Source organism: Fukomys damarensis, unplaced genomic scaffold (assembly GCF_012274545.1).
Source record: "Fukomys damarensis isolate Sample0158 unplaced genomic scaffold, DMR_v1.0_HiC HiC_scaffold_22, whole genome shotgun sequence".
NCBI lineage: Eukaryota > Metazoa > Chordata > Mammalia > Rodentia > Bathyergidae > Fukomys > Fukomys damarensis.
In genome coordinates, this window is record NW_022900934.1 from 24278126 (window position 1) to 24297390 (window position 19265).

At 38.3% G+C, this 19265-nt stretch overlaps 1 long non-coding RNA gene across 1 annotated transcript in view; it reads right to left on the minus strand.

The window, feature by feature from the left end:
* The window catches only part of LOC104865068, a 48088-nt gene that overhangs the window by 9396 nt on the left and 19427 nt on the right, over positions 1-19265 (minus strand). Inside the window, exon 3 of the long non-coding RNA XR_781051.2 lies at positions 7818-7908. This is a non-coding gene — a long non-coding RNA (uncharacterized LOC104865068). The remainder of the gene's footprint in view (positions 1-7817; positions 7909-19265) is intronic.

Genomic DNA, 19265 nt, shown 5'->3' on the forward strand with positions numbered 1-19265 from the left:
TTTTTTTTTTTTTTTTTGAGGGAGGAATGAGACAGGTTCTCATCAAGTAGTTTAGGCGTCCTCGAAGGCGCTATGTAAGCTAAGACTGGCCTTGAACTCACAGTAATCCTCCTGCCTCAGCCGCCTGAGTGATGAGATTAGAGGTCTGTGCTACATGCCCAGTTGATATATTATATTTATTCATTTATGCATGTTGAACCATTCTTGTATCCCTGAGATGAAACCAACTTGGTCACTGTATTATCTTTTTCATGTGCTGCTGAATTCTGTTTGCAAGAATCCTGAGGATTTCTGCATTTGTCTTCATAAAGGATACTGGTCTGTAGTTTTTCTTGTTGAATTCTTTATCTGATTTTAGTATTTGAGTAACACTGACTTTGTAGAATGAATTCAGAAGCATTTTTGCTTTTATTTCATGGAAAAATTTGAGGTAAGGAAGTACTTTTAGGGAACTATAAATGACAAGGAGCCAGGCATATAGAGATTAGAGATAGAAAGAAGAGTGTATTCCACACAGAGGCAAAGGAGTCTTGGGCATATCCAAGAAAAAGTATAGCAAGCACAAGCAAAACTAGTAAATGAGCTGGGCATGGTGGCGCACGCCTGTAATCCCAGTACTTGGGAGGCTGAGGCAGAAGGATCGCTGTGAGTTCGAGACCAACCTGGACTACATAGCGAGTTCCAGGTCAGTCTCGACTACACAGTGAGACCTTGTCTCAAACAGACAAAACCAAAACAAACAAACAAAAACTAGTAAATGAAATGTTTTGAAAGTAAATAAGCCTACAAAATAAAATTTTAAGACAAAACAAAAAAGGTAAATGAACTTTCGTCAGCCCCATTTTCTTTAAAAAGGAATTTCGAATTGATTGTGTTGGAAAGCCACTGGAAAAAGAAAATTACAAAGTAAGATCTTTACAAAGTATCATATAATGTAAGCGAGAGCTTCCTGCATTACATGTCTTTAGATGTGGACCCCTTAGCCTTCACCCGTTAGTCATCTTTGCAATAAAAAACCCTTTTCTAAGGATTGATGGAGGATATAATACAATAATAGAATTTAGCACAGCATCCTACAATTCCCACAGGTGGCAACTGATTGCTCCTCCACAGATCAGAGCCAACAAAGCAGACTACCACCCTAATAATGATTCCTACAGCAAAGTTCACAGAATGCCAGTATCCATCGAGGTTAAGAAGCCTTGGAGATGAGCATTGTTGTACATGTCTATAATCCTAGCACTTGGGAGGCTGAGGTAGGAGGATTAATTCAAGGCCAGCCTGGGATACATAGCAAGATTTTGTCTGAAACAAACTGGGAAAGGGAAAAAGACAGAGAAAAGGAAAGTTGGAAGGGGAAAGGAGAAAGTATGAGAGGGAGGACAAAAAGAGGGAGGGAGGGGGACAGGAAGGAGGAAAAAGAAAGAAAAAGAGAGAGAACAGGAAGAAAGAGAAAGAAAAAACAAAACGAAAAAGGAAGGGGAAGAGGGAGGAAGGGAGAAAAAAAGAAGGAAGGAGGGAAGAGTAGGCAGGGAATGAGGAGAGAAGGGCATTTGATTGGCTGTTATGTAAACTTTTACATAGCAGGTACACCAGAAGCTCAATATATAGTCTAAAGGGGGAAAGGAAAGTAGGGAAAGAAAAGAAATGAAAAAAGAAAAACAGTAACAAAGCTTTTGTAAATAGGGAGTGGTGAAAGGGAGGGAAGAGGAACAGGAAAAACAAGAACCAAAATCTATCATGCACGAGTACAAAATCCCAAGGATGAATGTGATCATAACGTACACCTAAAATGTACCAATATACTTATGGGGGAAAAATAACAACTGTCATTTTCCTTTTGCTTAATGAGAAAAAAAAAATATATATGTATATATATATGTATAGGATCACAATGTAGGGATGGAACTGGAACATTCCCACATGGTGACTCTGAATATCTGACTTCACACATATTAACACTCCTGGCCCTTTTACACTTATGTACGTCCTTTTATGCCTATGTATCTGTGTAGCATTCAAGTCATCTGTAAAGTGACTGTTCCTACAGTAAATGCATATTTTGTAAATTAGATATCCATCGTTATTTGAAATATTTAGTATTTTAAAAATAAGGGTTGATGGCACTAAATTTTCTGTTTATTTTAATTATAGAGTGCTTTTGATTTTTTAGAATAAACTAGCAGACTTATCTAAAAAAGTATAGAAGCCAGACAAACTATTTGGCTCAAACATGAAGTTTTTGTTTTTGTTTTCAAATCACTGTAATATGTTCAAAGTGTTTTTTTCTTTGCAACCACTCATCTTTCTAATGGCAAAATAAATTTTGCTATACACACACACACACACACACATAAAAGATTTTAAAGTATTAGGTACCATCAAAAAAACTTCCAAAGGAAGCCAGCTGTGGTGGCACACACCTGGAATCCCAGCACTTGGGAAGCTGAGGCAAGAGGATGGGCCGTGAGTTCAAGGCCTGCCTGAACTACATAGTGAGCCTCTGCCTCAAACAAACAAACAAAACTCCCAAAGGGATAAAAGTTGTAAGAGATAAGGCTGGAGAAGTAGATATAAAGAAACACTGAAGAATTTTAAGAGGGCACTATTCAACAAATTACTGGAGGCTTATAATACATATCAAATACTATTTTGGATATACAGGTACAGTGATTATCAGATTAACACTTGTTTCTGTGGGAAGAATAAATTCAAAGGGAAACAAAAGTAAATGTTAAATGGCTCCTGAAATTATCCCATCATAATGACAGTGTTTTGGACTAGGGTGGAGAACATGGAAAGAAATGAGTGTTTTCTAAGAGGAAACAAAGAAGTAAGGATAACACAGGCTTCTGTCACAAAAAACTAGATGAAAGATGCTATTATTTAACAAGATGGAAGATCTACGAAAGGAAAAATGTCAGGAGAGGGGCATGGACACCAGAAATTAAGAATTTAATAATGCACGTATAAAACTTAAGATGCTTGTGAGACATTTAAGTGGAAAAAGAAAGTAGGAAGTCTTTTCCAGAACAAAAAGTATGTCAAGAGACCGGGCTTATTTCTGATTAAAACATACCATAGGGTATAAAACTTCAGTACGTGTGAACTAAAATAAAACTTTCCTGCTTTAAAATAAATAAAATTCTAGCACTTAATACAGAGCCAAAATTAATTTGTAGGATTGCCATAGAAAAATAGAAAAATCTCTAATTTTAATACATTTTGAAAGCAAAAACCCAAACAATCATGCATATATCCACCGTATTTGAAGGACTCTCAAGAATCTCTGAAACTGATTAAATCTAGAACAAGAGCCATATGGGCCTAACAGGAAACAAAAGCTCTGTTTCTGGTAGCTTTTTAGACTTCATACTGCTTTTGTTTTTGTTTTCAAGACAGGGTATTGCTTTGCAGTACAGACTGACCTGGAACTCAACTGTATAACCCAGGCTGGCCTCAAGCCCATGGCAATCCCCCTGCCTCAGCCTCCTGAGTGCTGAGATTATAGGCATGTGCAACTACACCCTGCCAGACTGTTTTTCAACATATTTTAAAAATCAATACATAATTAAACAATGTGATGTCTCAATGCGTGTATACACAGTGCATATCATCATTATCTCCCTCTCATCTTCTTTAGCAATGAATCTCTCTTAAACCCTGATACCTGAAGGAGCTAACCCATTCCCAGTCATTCTCACAGCTCCCTCTATTGCAGCACTGGCTTTTAGGGACATTAGCAGAAGTGTCGTACATATTTCCTCCCCAAAGGATCATTTTCTACCTCACTCTATCTCAACAGTACCAACGCTTCAAGTACCTACTCCTTTCCCAGAAATTCTACCTAAATATTAATCTCTTTTCCCTGATCAGAGTTGTCACCTCTCTTGAAATTACCACGCACTTTGGTGTTTTGGTTTTTTTTTAACACTTGCACATTTATCCCTTAGTTCTAGAAAGATGCTGAAGCAGGTTACTTTAACAACAAACACACAGGCCAGGGATTTAACTCAGTGGCACTGTGCCTACTTCACAAGTGCAAGGAAGGCCCTGAGTTCAGTCCCCGATACAAAAAAACAAAACAAAACAAAAAGAACAAATACGTTAATATAAATATCCACTAACATAATTAAAAATATAAAATCAGTAACTTTATATGAAAAAGTTCTGAGGTTTCTGGCATCAAAATTAAGAGGTAAACTTTATGAATTACAATGGGCACTTGATTGCACTCAACTTGACACTTTATTGTGTTTTACCTATGCTAGTGGTAGCAAACCTATGACATGTGTCACTATCATTGAAAGTTCTATTATTGTGCTTTTAATGTATGAGTTGTTTTTTTGAAACTAAAACCTCAGTATTCAAGCTTAGTTGCAGTGTTGTCACTTTGCCATAAATAAGTAGATTTTTGGTCCCAGTTTGGGCACTTGGTCTCGCCATCACTCATCTACGCTCTCAACTTGCTTCCTACCAGTTATAGTTTAGATCCTAAATTTCCCCAAACACCCAGATGTGAAAGGCTTAATTTAAGCCCTAGATTAACACTAGTAGGAGGTGGCAGAAACTTTAGGAGGTAAAGCCTATTGGAGTATCTTTTAATCATAGAGAAGCGCCCTTGAATGAAACAGTCTAAGACACGGCCTCTTCATCTTTCTTTAACAACACAGCCATGAGGTAAGCAGCTTAGATGTGTGACCTGGTCTTGGCATGAAGTGCTGCCCCCACCACAGCCTAAAATTGCAGTGAGTCTTGGAATGGACTGGAACCTCTAAAAGTATAAACCAAAATGACCCATTTCTTTTTATACATTTATTATTTCACAGGGTACGATGGTACATGCCTGTAATCCCAACTACTTCAGCTACTGAAGAAAGAGGACGGGAAGTTCAAGGGCAGCTGGGCAATTTAGCAAAGCTGTTGTCTTGAAATAAAAAGAGCTGGGGACACAGCTGAGTGGCAGAGTACCTGCCTAGCATAAACAAGGACCCAGGTTCAATTCCAAGTGCCTGGGGAAAAGCTGATTATAGGGTTTGGGGTTTTGGGTTTTTTTTTTTTTTACAGCAGTGGAGAGCTAACACAACATCTAAGGATACATTTGCTACATATATACTTTTACCCATTATTCATAGTTTGTTTTTATTGTTTTTTCTCCCATACTTCAATATTCTCAGAAGTTTTGGACAAAGTTAAGGTGATTAAGGATTACAACTTTGTGGTCCACAGCTGTCTATCAAAGGGGATAAAACCAAACTATGAGCAATGGTTGCTTTGAAAAATGATAATTTATCATTTTATTATTTTATTGATTTTAAAAGAACTATATGTATTACTTATATAATCTGAAAAGAAAAAAGTTTTAAAAGGCCATTCCAATCAAAGACTTCAATATTAAGCTCTCTTCTTTGTTTCCCCCAAAGCTGTAAGAATCCTAGTCCAACTTAAACCAGGCTAGTGCATGGAAGGGGAAGAGGAAAGCAATCTGATTTTAGAAGGAAATAATAATGTCTTTGAGAATCAAGTACTGGTGAAGAAAGTGACTGGAATTAGGGAACAAATCCTAAAAAAAAAAAACATTCTAAGATGCTCTTACGCAGTACTACTTTTATTTAACTCAATCACCTTTAGGTTTTGAAAAAGACAGTAATTATTATGGTCTATGGTCTAATTTATTCACTTTCCAAAAGAAGAAAGTATAAATCAGGTATAGTACAAACTAAAATAATATGCAGAGGATGAACATTTTTCGACAATAAATACTGTTACATTAAAGGGAAAGAGACTAGAGTTTTGTTGTGTGATAGAGATACAGGTACATGCATGTCTGAAGAAAATCTAGTGACTCACCCTGGTGAATATTATAACATATAAAGAGCTCCAAAGAGATCATATAGAGGCAAACTATGAAAGGTCTGAGCTGAGGATAAAAAATTCTGTCCCATAGTCAAAAGAAGCACTGAAGTTTTTTGAGCAAGGATGCAACATATCAGATGGCCCATTAAGATTATTAGTTTGAAAGTGGTGCAATTTATCGTTATAAGGATAAACGAAGAAAGAAACATTAATATTAGCAAGCAAACAATTTGCATTTACTTCTCCAAAAAGGATATACAAATACCCAGCAAGTACATGAAAATGTTTACTCCTAAGCGAAATAATTAAGTCACACGTGTGTAAATACCGAATAGTTTCTCTGGTGTGAAAAACTTTAATAGTACATAAGATCTTAATGAGATAATTGACAATGTGAAATAGGAAGAAAAGGGCTAAAGGTGTAGGGAAAGTGGGAAGGGCTGGGGAAAGGTAATAAGGGAAAAGAAAAAAATAGGACAAAATGAAAAAATGGAAATAAAATGTTTATAAATGGGGAAGGAGAAGGGGGTGAAGGGAGGGCAGAGACAAGGGGAAAAAATGAGAACCAAGACCTGTCATGTAAAGGTACAAGATCCCAATAATGAATGTAACTGTACTGTATACCTAACATGTACCAATAAACTCAATTAAAAAAAAGAAAAAAGAAAATGTTCAACATCATTAGCCATCCGAGAAATGCAAGTCAAAATCACAGAAAGCCATTACCTCACACCCATTAAGATGGCCATAACCAGCTGGGCATGATGGTGCAAGCCTGTAATCCTAGCACTCAGGAGGCTAAGGCAGGAGGATCGCTGTGAGTTCGAGACTAACCTGGACTACATAGTGAGTTCCAGGTCAGTCTCAACTACATAGTGAGACCCTGTCTCAAAAAAAAGAAGGCCATAACCAAAAAGACAGGTAAAAGACATTAGCAAGGAGGTAGAGAAATTGGAATCCTCATATAATGCTGGGGGAGATGCAAAACAGTACAGCTGCTCCGAAAAATAAATTGGAATTCCTCAAAAGGCTCAACATGAATACTGTATAACCCAGCAATTCCATTCCTAGATAAATATCCAAATGAAGTAAAAACATTCTCACAAAAACATGCACAAATGTTCATAGCATTATTTTCAGAGCTTTATTCACAATACCCATAAGTAAAACCAACCCAAATATCTATCACCTATTGAATAAAATGTGGTATATTCATACAATGAAGTGTTATTTGAAAATAAAAAGGGATGAAGTACTGATACATGCTAAAACATGGATCCACCAACCTTAAGAACGTTATGCTAAGTGAAAGAAGACACACATTGTATGATTTCATTTATATTCAGAATAGGTAAATCTATAGACAAAAAGTAGATAAGTCATTGTGCAGGCCTGTGGGTTGCTGGGGAAAGTGGGGAGTGATGAAAATGTTCTAAAATTAACTGTCATAATGCACACATAACTGTTTATGTACTAACACTGATTCTTAATGGATAAAGTGTACAGATGTGAATCAGACCTCAATAAAAGTATTAATACGAAAAAACAGCAATTGACCAGGTGCTTATGTTTAATGATCTTTTTTCTTGTTTTGTTTTTTTGAGACAAGCTCTTGCTATGCGGTCCAGGCTGGGCTTGAACTTACTATGTAGTCCAGGCTGGCCTTAAACTTGTGGCTGATCCTCCTGCCTCAGCCACCTGAGTGCTGGGATTAGAGGCGTGCACCACCACACCCGGCATGTTTAATGATTTTTTGTTTTAACCTGCAAAAATATCCAAGAATACTCTGAAATTTTAAAAAATTTTTATATATCCACACATTTTGCTCATTTATTCATTCAGCAAACATTAATTCAGCACCTGAGAAGTAACAGCCATTACAGCTTTTGTTCTCTTAAGATTATTTTTTAATCTTGGGCATGGGAGGAGTAAAGTAGTGGGTAGATCTTTTTAAAACTTACCAGTGATCTGAAGTTGTGATTTCATGATCAGGCTACCCACTGTACCAAGTTGTGACCCACTGTCAGACGTACCACCAGTAGGACAGCAAACCTGAACATGGGAAAGAAGATACTTTATGAATCAAAAATTTCCATTTAAAACAAGTGTAAACATACTGAATAGTTTCTCTGGTGTGAAAAACTAAAAGTGTAAAATAAGATCCAAATTGTATAATTGATAATATGAAATAGGAAGATAAGGGCTAAAAGTGTAGGGGAAGTGGGAAGGGTAGGGGAAAGGAAATAAGGGAAAAGAAAAAATATGAGAAAAGGAAAAAATGGAAACAAAGTCTCTTTGTAAATAGGGGAGATGGAGGGGGTTTAAGGGAGGGCAGGGGTAACGGGAAAAATGAGAACCAAGACCTGTCATGTAAAGGTACAAGATCCCAATGATGAATGTAACTGTACCGTATACTTAAAAAGTACCAATAAACTCAATGAAAATAAAATAAAATATGTGTAAACTGAAAGAAACCGGAGCCTGCCAAAGATCACTTCACACACCAACAGAGCTTGTAGGAGAGATTTATTGTAGAGCCACGGCAGCACAGCGGCCTACTCCGAGAAGGAGGAAGGAGAGAGAGAGCTGGGGGGAAGAGGGGTGGGTTAAAATAAAATATGTGTAAACTGAAAGAAACCGGAGCCTGCCAAAGATCACTTCACACACCAACAGAGCTTGTAGGAGAGATTTATTGTAGAGCCACGGCAGCACAGCGGCCTACTCCGAGAAGGAGGAAGGAGAGAGAGAGCTGGGTGGAAGAGGCTTGGTTATATAGTGGGTGGCTGGTGTAAGCGGGAATTGCATCAGCTGCATGGGCAGCCACTCAGGGATCATTATTTGGGATCCATTCCTTATATAGACAAGCCTTGCTCACGCATCGCTTTCTCTTACTGACCAATGATGCGTGATGTAGGAAATGGAAATTTAAGGTATAAAATGGCGGTAGCTAACCAAAATGGCGACCTATCAAGGGCAGTTATTTTATATAAACAGTTCTTACCTGGCCATTTCCTACTGAAGGCTCCATAGTAACCAATGGCCTACACACTGCTAATCATTTTAAATTCTAGTATTTGTCCTACCCATCGGCAAACTCTTCAATTGACCATTTGCTCCTCTGTGGTTTACTTTCTTATTTGAAGCTCCCAAGACACATCTTCTAGGTTTACGTCCTACCTCACTGATTGTTCCTTCCTTTCATAGTCTTTGAAGATTCCTTTTCTTCTACTTTTTTTTTTTTTTTTGTACCAGGTAACAAATTCCAGACCTTGTGCTTGCAAGGCAGGCAGCAGAACCACTGAGCTAAATCCCTGGCCCTCTTCTTTAATATGATTATTTCCTAGGGCTGTTCTTGGTTGTTTCTTCTTTTATCTGTCTACACTCATTCCCTTGAGAACACTACTTATTGGGTCTTAATGGTTTTTTTGTTTTTGTTTTTGGTACATGGGATCAAACTTGGGACCTTGCACTTGCAAGGCAGGTAATGGAACCTCTGAGCTAAATCTCCAGCCCCTTAATGGTTTTTAAATATCATCTTTGTAAAAATATGTCCTAATCAACTTTATTATTTCCACCCAAAACCTTATCCTAAAATCAAAACAACTCCACTTGGGTATCTAAAAGACACCCCCATACTTAACATATACAAAACTGAACTTCTCATCTTCCCTACAAACTTCTTTCTACAAGCATTCTTGTGTAATGGTTGTCAACTCCATCCTTCCAGATGCTCAAATTGAAAAAAACAAAACAAAACAAAACACCCTGGAGTCATTCTTGACTCCTTTATTTTACATTTCTCTTCCAAGCTGTCAGCAAATTCTCTATTTACAAAAATACATGTAGAATCCAACCACGTACAATTCCACCTGCACTGCTACCTCTAACAGCTATCGTTTTTTTTTTCACTTTTTACTTTTTAATTATATGTTTGAAGTACATAATGATTACATTTACTATGGAGAGTTTTGTACACATACTTAACACATCTTGATTTTTTTTTTGGCCCACTTCCCTGCCCACCCCTCTATTCTCCCTCCAACTCTTGTCCCTCTTTCCATTTGCAAAAGCTCTATTTTCATTTTTTTCAATTCTCATTACCCTTTTTCCATTCCTTCCCTTCACCCTCACTCATTTTGCTTCCCCTCCTATTTGAAAAGTATATCTCTACTTCCTATTATCTTTTGTTTTATGCTTTATATTTTGGGATTCTCATATAAGAAAAACCATTATGATATTTAAACTTGTGTGTCTGACTTCATAGTATGGTCTTGAAGTACATCCAATTATCTACAAATGACTCATTTATCCTTCTTTAGGGCACAGCAGTATCCTGCTATGTATAAATGCAATATTTTCTTTACTCATCTGTTGTAGATATATAGGCTGTTTCTAAGGTTTAGCTATTATAAGTTGTACTCCTATAAAGTATGCATGTATCATGTAATATGTCTTTAACTCTTTGAGGAAGATATCTAGAAGGAGAATAGCTAGGTCAAATGAAATTTCTAGTTTTAGTTTTTTCAGGAATCTCCATATTGATCTCTATACTGGTTGTAATAGTTTACATTCCCATCAGTAACGTAAAATGGTTCCTTTCCCCCCTGCACCCTTGCCAACACTTTTTGTTATTTGATTTCTCGATGATAGCCATTTTTTCTGGGTAAGATTGCATCTTAGTATTATTTTAATTTGTACTCTCTAATATCTGGTGAGGTTGAACTTTTTTTTTCTTTTGGCAGCACCGGGGATCAAACTTGGGACCTTGAGCTTGTGAAGCAGGCAGCAACACCACTGAGCTAAATCCCTGGCCCTTGACCATTTTTTCACATATTCAGTGGCCATTTATACTAGTGAGAAGTGTATTTGTGAGAAGTCCACTTCAACTGCCCATTTTTTTGACTGGGTCTTTTATTTTGAGGGGGTCCAATTTTTCTGGGATTATATACTGTATTCTGGATGTTAGTCCTAAGCAATAGCTGGCAAAATTTTTTTACCATTCTGTAGGTTGTCTCTTCACTGCTGTTTCCTTTGATGTACAGAAAGTTTTTAATATGGTATGATTCCATCTATTGATTATCAATAGTTTCTTACTGTTGATTATCAATAGCTCCTTATGCCACTGGGGTTCTGTTCAGAAAGTCCTTGCCTATGCCTATGTCTTCAAAACTTTTACATATTTTATCTTCCAGCAAATTGTGTTCTTTTAACATTTAGACCTTTCATCTAGTTTGATTTTAAAGTGTCTAGACTCAGTTATCTGCATATGGATGTCCCATTTTCCCAATACTATTTATTAAAGAGGCTATCATTCCTCCAGTGTATATTTTTGGCCACTTTGCCAAAGATGAGATAGCTGAATATGTCTGGGGTTGTTACTCCTTCCTCTACTCTGTTCCACCGATCCACATTTCTGTTTTTGTGTCAGTAGCACACTGTTTTTATTACCGTAGCTTTATAATATAGTTTCAAATCTGGGATTGTGATGCTTCCTGCTTTGCTACTGTTACACAGAATCACTTTTGCTATTCTGGGTCTCTTGTGGTTCCATATGAATTTTTGGATTGCTTTCTCTAGACCTGTAAGGAATACTGCTGGTATTCTGATTGGAATTGCATTAAATCTATCCATCAGTTTCGGAAGTACAGTAAAACCTTGGTTTGCAAGCATAATTCATTCGGGAAGCATGCTTGTAATCCAAAGCACTTGTATATCAAAGCAAATTTCCCGTCAGAAATAATGGCAACTCATGATTTGTTCCACAAACCAAAAATATTCATGTAATAAATAATCATAGGGCTAGGGATTTAGCTCAGTGGTGCTGTCTGCCTCACAAGTGCAAGGACCTGAGTTTGATCCCTGGTACCAAAAATATATATATATATTTATATATATATAATACTGTAACATAATACAATATAAAGAAAAATAAATTAACCTTTGAAAACCTTCATGGTTGGCGTGAGAGATAAGAGAGGAGGGGTCATAGCGTACGTAGGATGACTTCCACTGTCACTAACAGAATCACTGCTATTTGCTCAGTGGAATCTTACTTTTCTGACAACTTTAACAAGGGACTTATCCACTGACAAATGCTTTTGCCTCTTTTTGAGAATTTCATGGAAATGCAACACACTGTCATTAAATAGATTAATTGCTTACACTGCTACTGCCTTATTAGGGTGTTACTTTCTACTGTATTTTGCACTGCTTCCCATATTTTTCACATCTTCCTAATCTGATTTGAAGTGAAGGATGGAAAGGAGAGGGAAGGGGAGGGGAGAAGAGGAGGATACACATTAGCTCAGTCGTTATGTGACATTCAGCATATGTACTACTCATACAGCAAGGCATCACTCATTCATCGAGTTAAAATTTATTAGAAATGTTTGCTTATCTCGTGGAACACTTGCAGAACAAGTTACTAGTAATTCAATGTTTTACTGTATAACCATTTGACTACATTGGCTCTGCCTATCGAGGAACATGAGGTATCTTTCCATTTTCTGATTGTCCTCTTCAATCCTCTTTTTCAGAATGATGTAGTTTTCACTTTAGAGGGCTTTCGCTTCCTTAGTTAGCTTAATTCCCAAGTGTGTGATTTGTCTTAATGCTACTGTGAATGATACTGTTTTTATACTCTCTTTTTGGTACTGGGGTTTGAACTCACAACAGTGTGCTTGCGAGGCAGGCACAATACTACTGAGCTAAATCCCTGACCCTCAGGGAGTTCATTATTAGTATATAGGAATATTATTTGTTACTGTATGCTGATCTTTTAAATTTATTTATTTGTGGGGGTGAGTACCGGGGATCGAACTGAGGTCCTTTTGCTTGTGAGGCAGGCAGCGGAACCACTGAGCCAAATCCCTGGCCCTACTGTATGTTGATTTTGTGTCCAGTTATATTTCTGAATTTGGTTATTAATTCTAGGAATCTTTTAGTGGAATTTTTGGGGTCTTTTAAGTAGAGGATCATATCATCTGTGAATAATGATACTTTGACTTCTTCCTTATATCTCTTTTTTCCATTTTTTTTTTTTTTGTACAAAGGATCAAACTCGGGACACCCTGTGTTTGTGAGGCACATGGTGGAACCACTGAGGTAAATCTGTGGCCCGTCCCTTTTATTTCTTTCTCTTGCCTGACTGCTTGGCTAATGTTTGAAGGACTGTGTTAAACAGGATAGTGATAATGGACATGTTTGTCTTGCTGACTGCAATCTTTTAGATTCTGTCTCTCTCCTAGATTAGTGAATAACCTAATATGTCACCTTGTTTCTACCCTTGTTTAGACTCAGCATCTAGTCACCACACAGCTATAATAGAAATTTTGAAGACCTTGCAAGGCTCGTTTTAGTCAGATTAAAGTCTAAATTCTTACACTGACTTACCACGATCCTACGTGTGTGCTTCCTTTGCTCTGCTTGATCTTATTTCATCTCCTCTGGCATCTCTGCTCTGTTTATCAATTATGTCAGCATGTTCTAGTCTTACAACCTTTATTTTGGTCTCTTGACAATATTAAAATCTGCTCCACCTACTCTGATCATTTTTTTCTTCTGTAGGTATATATTTTCCTGACATATAAGTAATTTACTTGATAAATATGCTTCTTAGTCTTGTCTCCACAGACTAGAATATACAAATAGAACATACCAAGTGGGCAGGAATCTATGTTCCCCGATGAAACTGAGGAGCCCAAAACAGTGCCTGACACAAGATAAATGTTTAAATATTGGTTCGGTGAAATCAACAAAGAAATGGCTAATGAATTATACTACTCTAACACCCAACCTCTTCAGTCTTTAATGATGAAAAAACTAATTCCCATGTGGAAACTAAATGATTCATATAACAAAGATTTTTATTATAAAGAACACATGGGCACTGAGGATGTGGCTCAGTGGTGCCTAACTGGCAAGCCCGAAGTCCTGAGTTCAATCCCCGGAAACTAACAAACAAACAATAATAAGGAACACCTGATTTGATTCCTGGCTAAAGTACTATACAATATTATTTGAATGATTTAACCCTTATAGATAGCATCACCTCTCTCTCACAGGATGGCTATAAAGACCAAATGATTATATATGTGAAAGATGTTTGGTAAATGTTTTCTTTATGAAAAGGTAAAAATGAAAATCAAACTATTTATTTAGCACTTACTATATGCCAAGTACTATGTAAGAGGTATACAGGTACATACAATAAATTAAAATATTTTGAAACTAAACAGTGTCACGAGTTTTTATACAAAATTAGGCCTCTAATTCTTTTGGGGGGGGTACCGGGGATTGAATTCGGGTCCTTGTGCTTGCAAGGCAGGCCACTGAACCCCTGAGCTAAATCCCCGGCCCTAGGCCTCTAATTTTTAAAAAATTCAAATATAAAACTACTTTCATATTTCTAAATCTGCCAAAATAAAATGGAACAATAATTTCCACTGAGATAAACTATAAAATTCAGCATGCTTCATTCTTTTTTCTTTTCTTTTTTGCGGTAGCAGGGATCAAATTCAGGGCCTCGCAGTAGCGAGGCAGGCGGTGATGCCAATGAGCTAAATCCCTGGCCCAGCATATTTCATTCTTTGACTTACACATGAAAGTGCTCAGAGCTGGGCCGGAGATTTAGCTCAGTGTTTCCACCACCTGCCTCGAGCACAAGGTCCCCGGTACCAAACACCAAAAAAAAAGAAAAAAAAAAAAAGAAAAAGAAAATGCTCAAAGCTAAAACTGGCCTCAACTATACTAATTAGCTCATTCCCTTAGTGTGGCAAATATATCTTCCTTTACCTTCTTTGTTCATTCACAAATTACCATTTCAGATGTTCTATAACCTCAATCCACTAAGAGTCCTCTTTTTTTTTTGAAAGAGTACTTTTACTTTAAATAAAGTATATGCCATAAAGTCACTAGTCTCCTAGAATATGAGAAATTAGATATAAAAGCCTTATCACTGTGCAGCACAAAATATTATATAATTCAAAGTATAAAACAGGCCCTCCCAATACCTGAAAGCCTGTGGTCACAGAACTATGCCATCACAACAAACAAAAGCCAATAAGAAAAGGCCAATATCTGGGTGCTAATTTTCTGCATGATAAAAATACAATTTTAGTATATGTGTTGCTGAAGCTAGCACAATAAAAGTACAATTTTAATTAATGACTGATATGTACATGTACAGTATCAATTACTTATTCTTGATATTCATTATAGCTGAGCATAGTGACACACATCTGTAATCCCAGCACACTGGGAGGCTGAGGAAGGAGGATGGCAAGTTCAAGCCTGGCCTGGGCAACTTAACAACTTAGCAAGATTCCCTCAAAAGTAAAAAGAGGGATGGAGATGCAGCTCACCCTGGGTTCAATCCCCTAAATGGGCTCTTCCCTGAAAATTATTTACAGTTTCAGGGCTAGCAGTGTGGCATAGCTGTACAGTGCTTGCCTAGCATGACAGACCCTGAGTTATATATCCCTGGCATCACAAAAAATAAACAAAATTAATTTTAAATTTTCAAAAAATAAATTGAAATCCTCTACAGAAATAAATTACTGTATTTTTAAAAACTCCTTTTTATGCAGAAAGGATTAATAAGAGTACTGTGTAAACAGTTTTAAGAACAAGGGTTCTCGGCTGGGGCTTTAGCTCAGTGGTGCTGCTGCCTGTCTCGCTCACAAGCACGAGGACCTGAGTTCAATCCCCAGTACCAAAAAAAAACAGGAACAAGGATTCTCTCCAGATAATTAGCGATAACCAATGTATTGCAAATGTGGAGTGTTCCGCAAAAAAAAAAAAAAAAAAAAAAAAAGACGGGAAAAAAAAAAATTGGGTAATTAATTTAAATAATTTATGTACTTATACATTCTAGTTTTATACAACCAATTATTTTAACTCTTGAAAAGGATAAAGATCATCATTTGTATAATAGCAAAGAAAAAAGAAAAAGAAACAACCTAATTATCAATTGGTAATCAGTTTAACAAATAACATATTCAAAACATAAAACAAACTGCAATATAGTCACTAAAATATGATTAAAAAATCATGAATGAGAATTTTTTGGGGGGGTACTGGAGATCGAACTTGGGCCCTTATGTTTGCAAGGCAGGCGCAGAACCACTAAGCTAAATGCCCAGCTCAAATGTGAAGGTATTTTTAAAGATTTATTGCAGTAAAAGACACATTACCACTAATCATCTTCAAACTATTCCCCCCACTCTTGGTACACACTTATTTCACCATTCGGAAGCAGTTCTACAAGTTCTTTTCTGTGAGTGCCTTTAGTCATACTGTCCTGGTTGCCTCAATGTCCTAAATTGAATCAAGATATTTTTATTTTGACTTTGGAGAAGAGCCACAAGTCCAATGGTGCCAGAACCAGTGAATATAGTGGATGAGGACACATCATGTTTCTATGAGCCTGCCTTTGCACTGGATGGCATTCCACAATAGCATGCCCGTATTTTTTTTAAACCATACCTTATAAAGACATTCCAGAAAGCAGACTTCCAGAACTGTTTCAGAAGTGGAATGGGATGAGTATGTTTGAAATGAGGGGGGAACATCTTGAAAAGGATTAATGTCAAAGTTATTTTACTGTAATAATTTTTATTGAAACACAGTTTTCTACCACCCCTTGTAAGTACCTTACTAATGACTGAAATGTAATGATTTCAAGAACACTCACAGGTGAATGGATTAAGAAAATGTAGTATACACAAAATGGAATATTATTCACCCACAAAAAGGAAATCTTGTCATCCGCAACAATGTGAACCTTAAGAACATTTTGCTAAGTGAAATAAGCCATCACAGCAACAATATTACATGATTTAATTTATGTAAGGTATCTAAAACATTCAAACTCAGAAACAGAAAGTAAGCAGTAGCTGCCAGGTATTGAGGGAAGGTATGTATAATAGGAAAGATCAACCAACTCTTCTCTCTTACTATACCCTAAACATAGAATACATCAGTTTTGATACCAAATGTAGGGTTTTGTTTGCCCCCAGGCACGCACGCACACACACACACACACACACACACACACACACAAAACCCAATTCTTAGACAACAGCTGAGTGTCTTACAATCCAAATAAATTCTGATACTATATACCTGGAGTTAAGACACAGATCCCACAGACTGTGGACTCATGCCTTCCCACAAGACTGTCCCCACTTCAGAAACCAATCTCAAGTTTAAGTCTCTGGGACTTCAGACTAACCAACTATATGGCAGGTTCATCATTTGCTAAGATAGCTCATATAACTCAAGGAATAGCTGTTTAATCGTTTGTTGTTGTTGTTGTTGTTGTTGTTTAATAGTTTAATATCAAAGATCTTACGAAGAATACAGATGACCACCCAGTCAAAAGAAATGTATGGGGTGCCAGGTTGTGGAAGTACAGTCCCTGTCATTTCCCAGATTGGCCAGGATGGAACGACAGACACACCACAGGCGCCATCGGCATGCTTTGCTTCAGGGCCCTGCACCCTGTACTCTGGGGGCCACTGCTGCCTCAGTCTCTCCTAGGCCTTCCCTGACCCGTCACTTTCCTTTCTTCCTCTTTCCAGAGCCTGCGGTGTCCCGCCCAGCTCATCACTAAATCACAGTGGCGGGAACTCTTGGACATCCATTTGGCTGTGGCTACAGCAAAGCATGTGGTTCCTAAAGCAGGGTCATGGGGAGCTGTCCTGGTCGGGTTTGGGGGCCTACAGTTTTAGAGAAGCCTAGCAAACCCCCCCAAAAGATAGCCTGAGTCTACAGAGCTGCCTTGCAAAAGGCTGCTGTGAGCCACTGGGCTCTGGGCTGGTTCTGAAGTCCAAAACAAGGAAGACATTCTCACTCCATCATTCCAAGAAAAGTGTGGAACTTGTGGTTCCTTAACCGCTTTTAGAGTCCCTAGCCCATCACCTGCCTGTGGGGGCCGCTATCTGTCCTGCTGGCGTGGCTTTGAGAGCCTGCTGTGCGTGCAGGGGTTCGGCTATGCCCACAGTCTGCCTTTCTCACCAATGGTGTGACAGCTGCTTGGGCTCTGAGTTGTGTCTAGTGTGGAACCTGAGCAAGGAAGCACCTTCGGACCCTGAAGCAGCTTTTTTCTCTGTGTCTGCAAGGAAAGGGGGTCACTCCGAGCCCCCAGTCCGCAGCGCCGAGCAGTCCCAGTGGTATCCAGACAGGGCAGTTTTACCAAAAGATGCTTTCCTGCTTCATCTGTAGCACTTGGCACCTCTCTCTCTCTCTGTCTGTCTCTCTCTCTCTCTCTCTCTCTCTCTCTCTGTCTCTCTCTCTCTCCTCCACCCATACTTTCCAGTCCCTCGGCTTTTCTTCATCCAGCAGCCTTTACTTCTCCACCCCTTCTTGAAGGGCGGCCCACTTGGAGTCTCCAGCACTGGCCTGCCCAAGTCACTCATCGCTCTCTCCTCCTCCCCCTGCAAGCATCTGGTCACTGTCCCTGTGATGAGTCCTCTGTCCTCCCTGCTTCCACTGGCAGCCAGTTGGAGCCACACGGCCATCTCTGCCTAGTCCCCTTAGAAACACAGTCAGACTTGCTCAGTGAGGCCGGTACGCGATTTGTCCAAATGAACACAACAGTCCTGGACACTGTTACAAATGCAAGATGTGCCCTGCAGGTAAGCCTGCTGTACAGTGACAGTACTTCTGGTTGGAGGAAAAAGAAAATGTCGCCTGATCTCAGCTCCTGCACACCCTTCTTTCTCCTCCTCCTCCTCACCCCAAATAAAAACAAAAAACACTAGGAAAAAGAAATGTATAAGGGTGAAGGTGTATAGGGACAAGGTGCAAGGGACAAGCCTGAAAGCAGATGGACCAATGCTAATGACAGCACACCCAAAAAAGCTGACTCCTATGTTGGTATAGTGAAAAGCAAAGAACCAAGGTGGTTTATAGGAACTGCAGGATTGGCTGAAAGCTGCTTAAGAAGTCCAACTCCCCTATTTTCACAGCAGAAGGCTCAATTTTTTTTTTTCTTCTAGAAAAGGTAAAATAGAGCATCTCTCGAAAAAAGATACTAGGCATGGCTAAAGGCTAGAGGGAAATTAACGGGACATATGCAAACTAAATGTAAGATACACATATTCAGTACTATCAATCAGATTTTCAGCCTCCTACTCTCAAGCATGATAGTATTAGTAGGCAATATGAGAAACTTCCATCATGAGAAGTGATACCAAAGGAAAACAAAGAAAAACTTGGAAACAAAATCAACAAAAAGCCAGGCATGGTGGCACACACTTGTAATCTCAGAATACTAGAAGACTGAGGCAGTCCAGGGATCTAGCTCAGTGGTGCTGTGCCTGCCTTACAAGCTCAAGGTCTGGAGTTCCATCCCTGATAACACCACCCGTCCCCCCACCGCAAAAAAAAAAAAAAAAAAAAAAAAC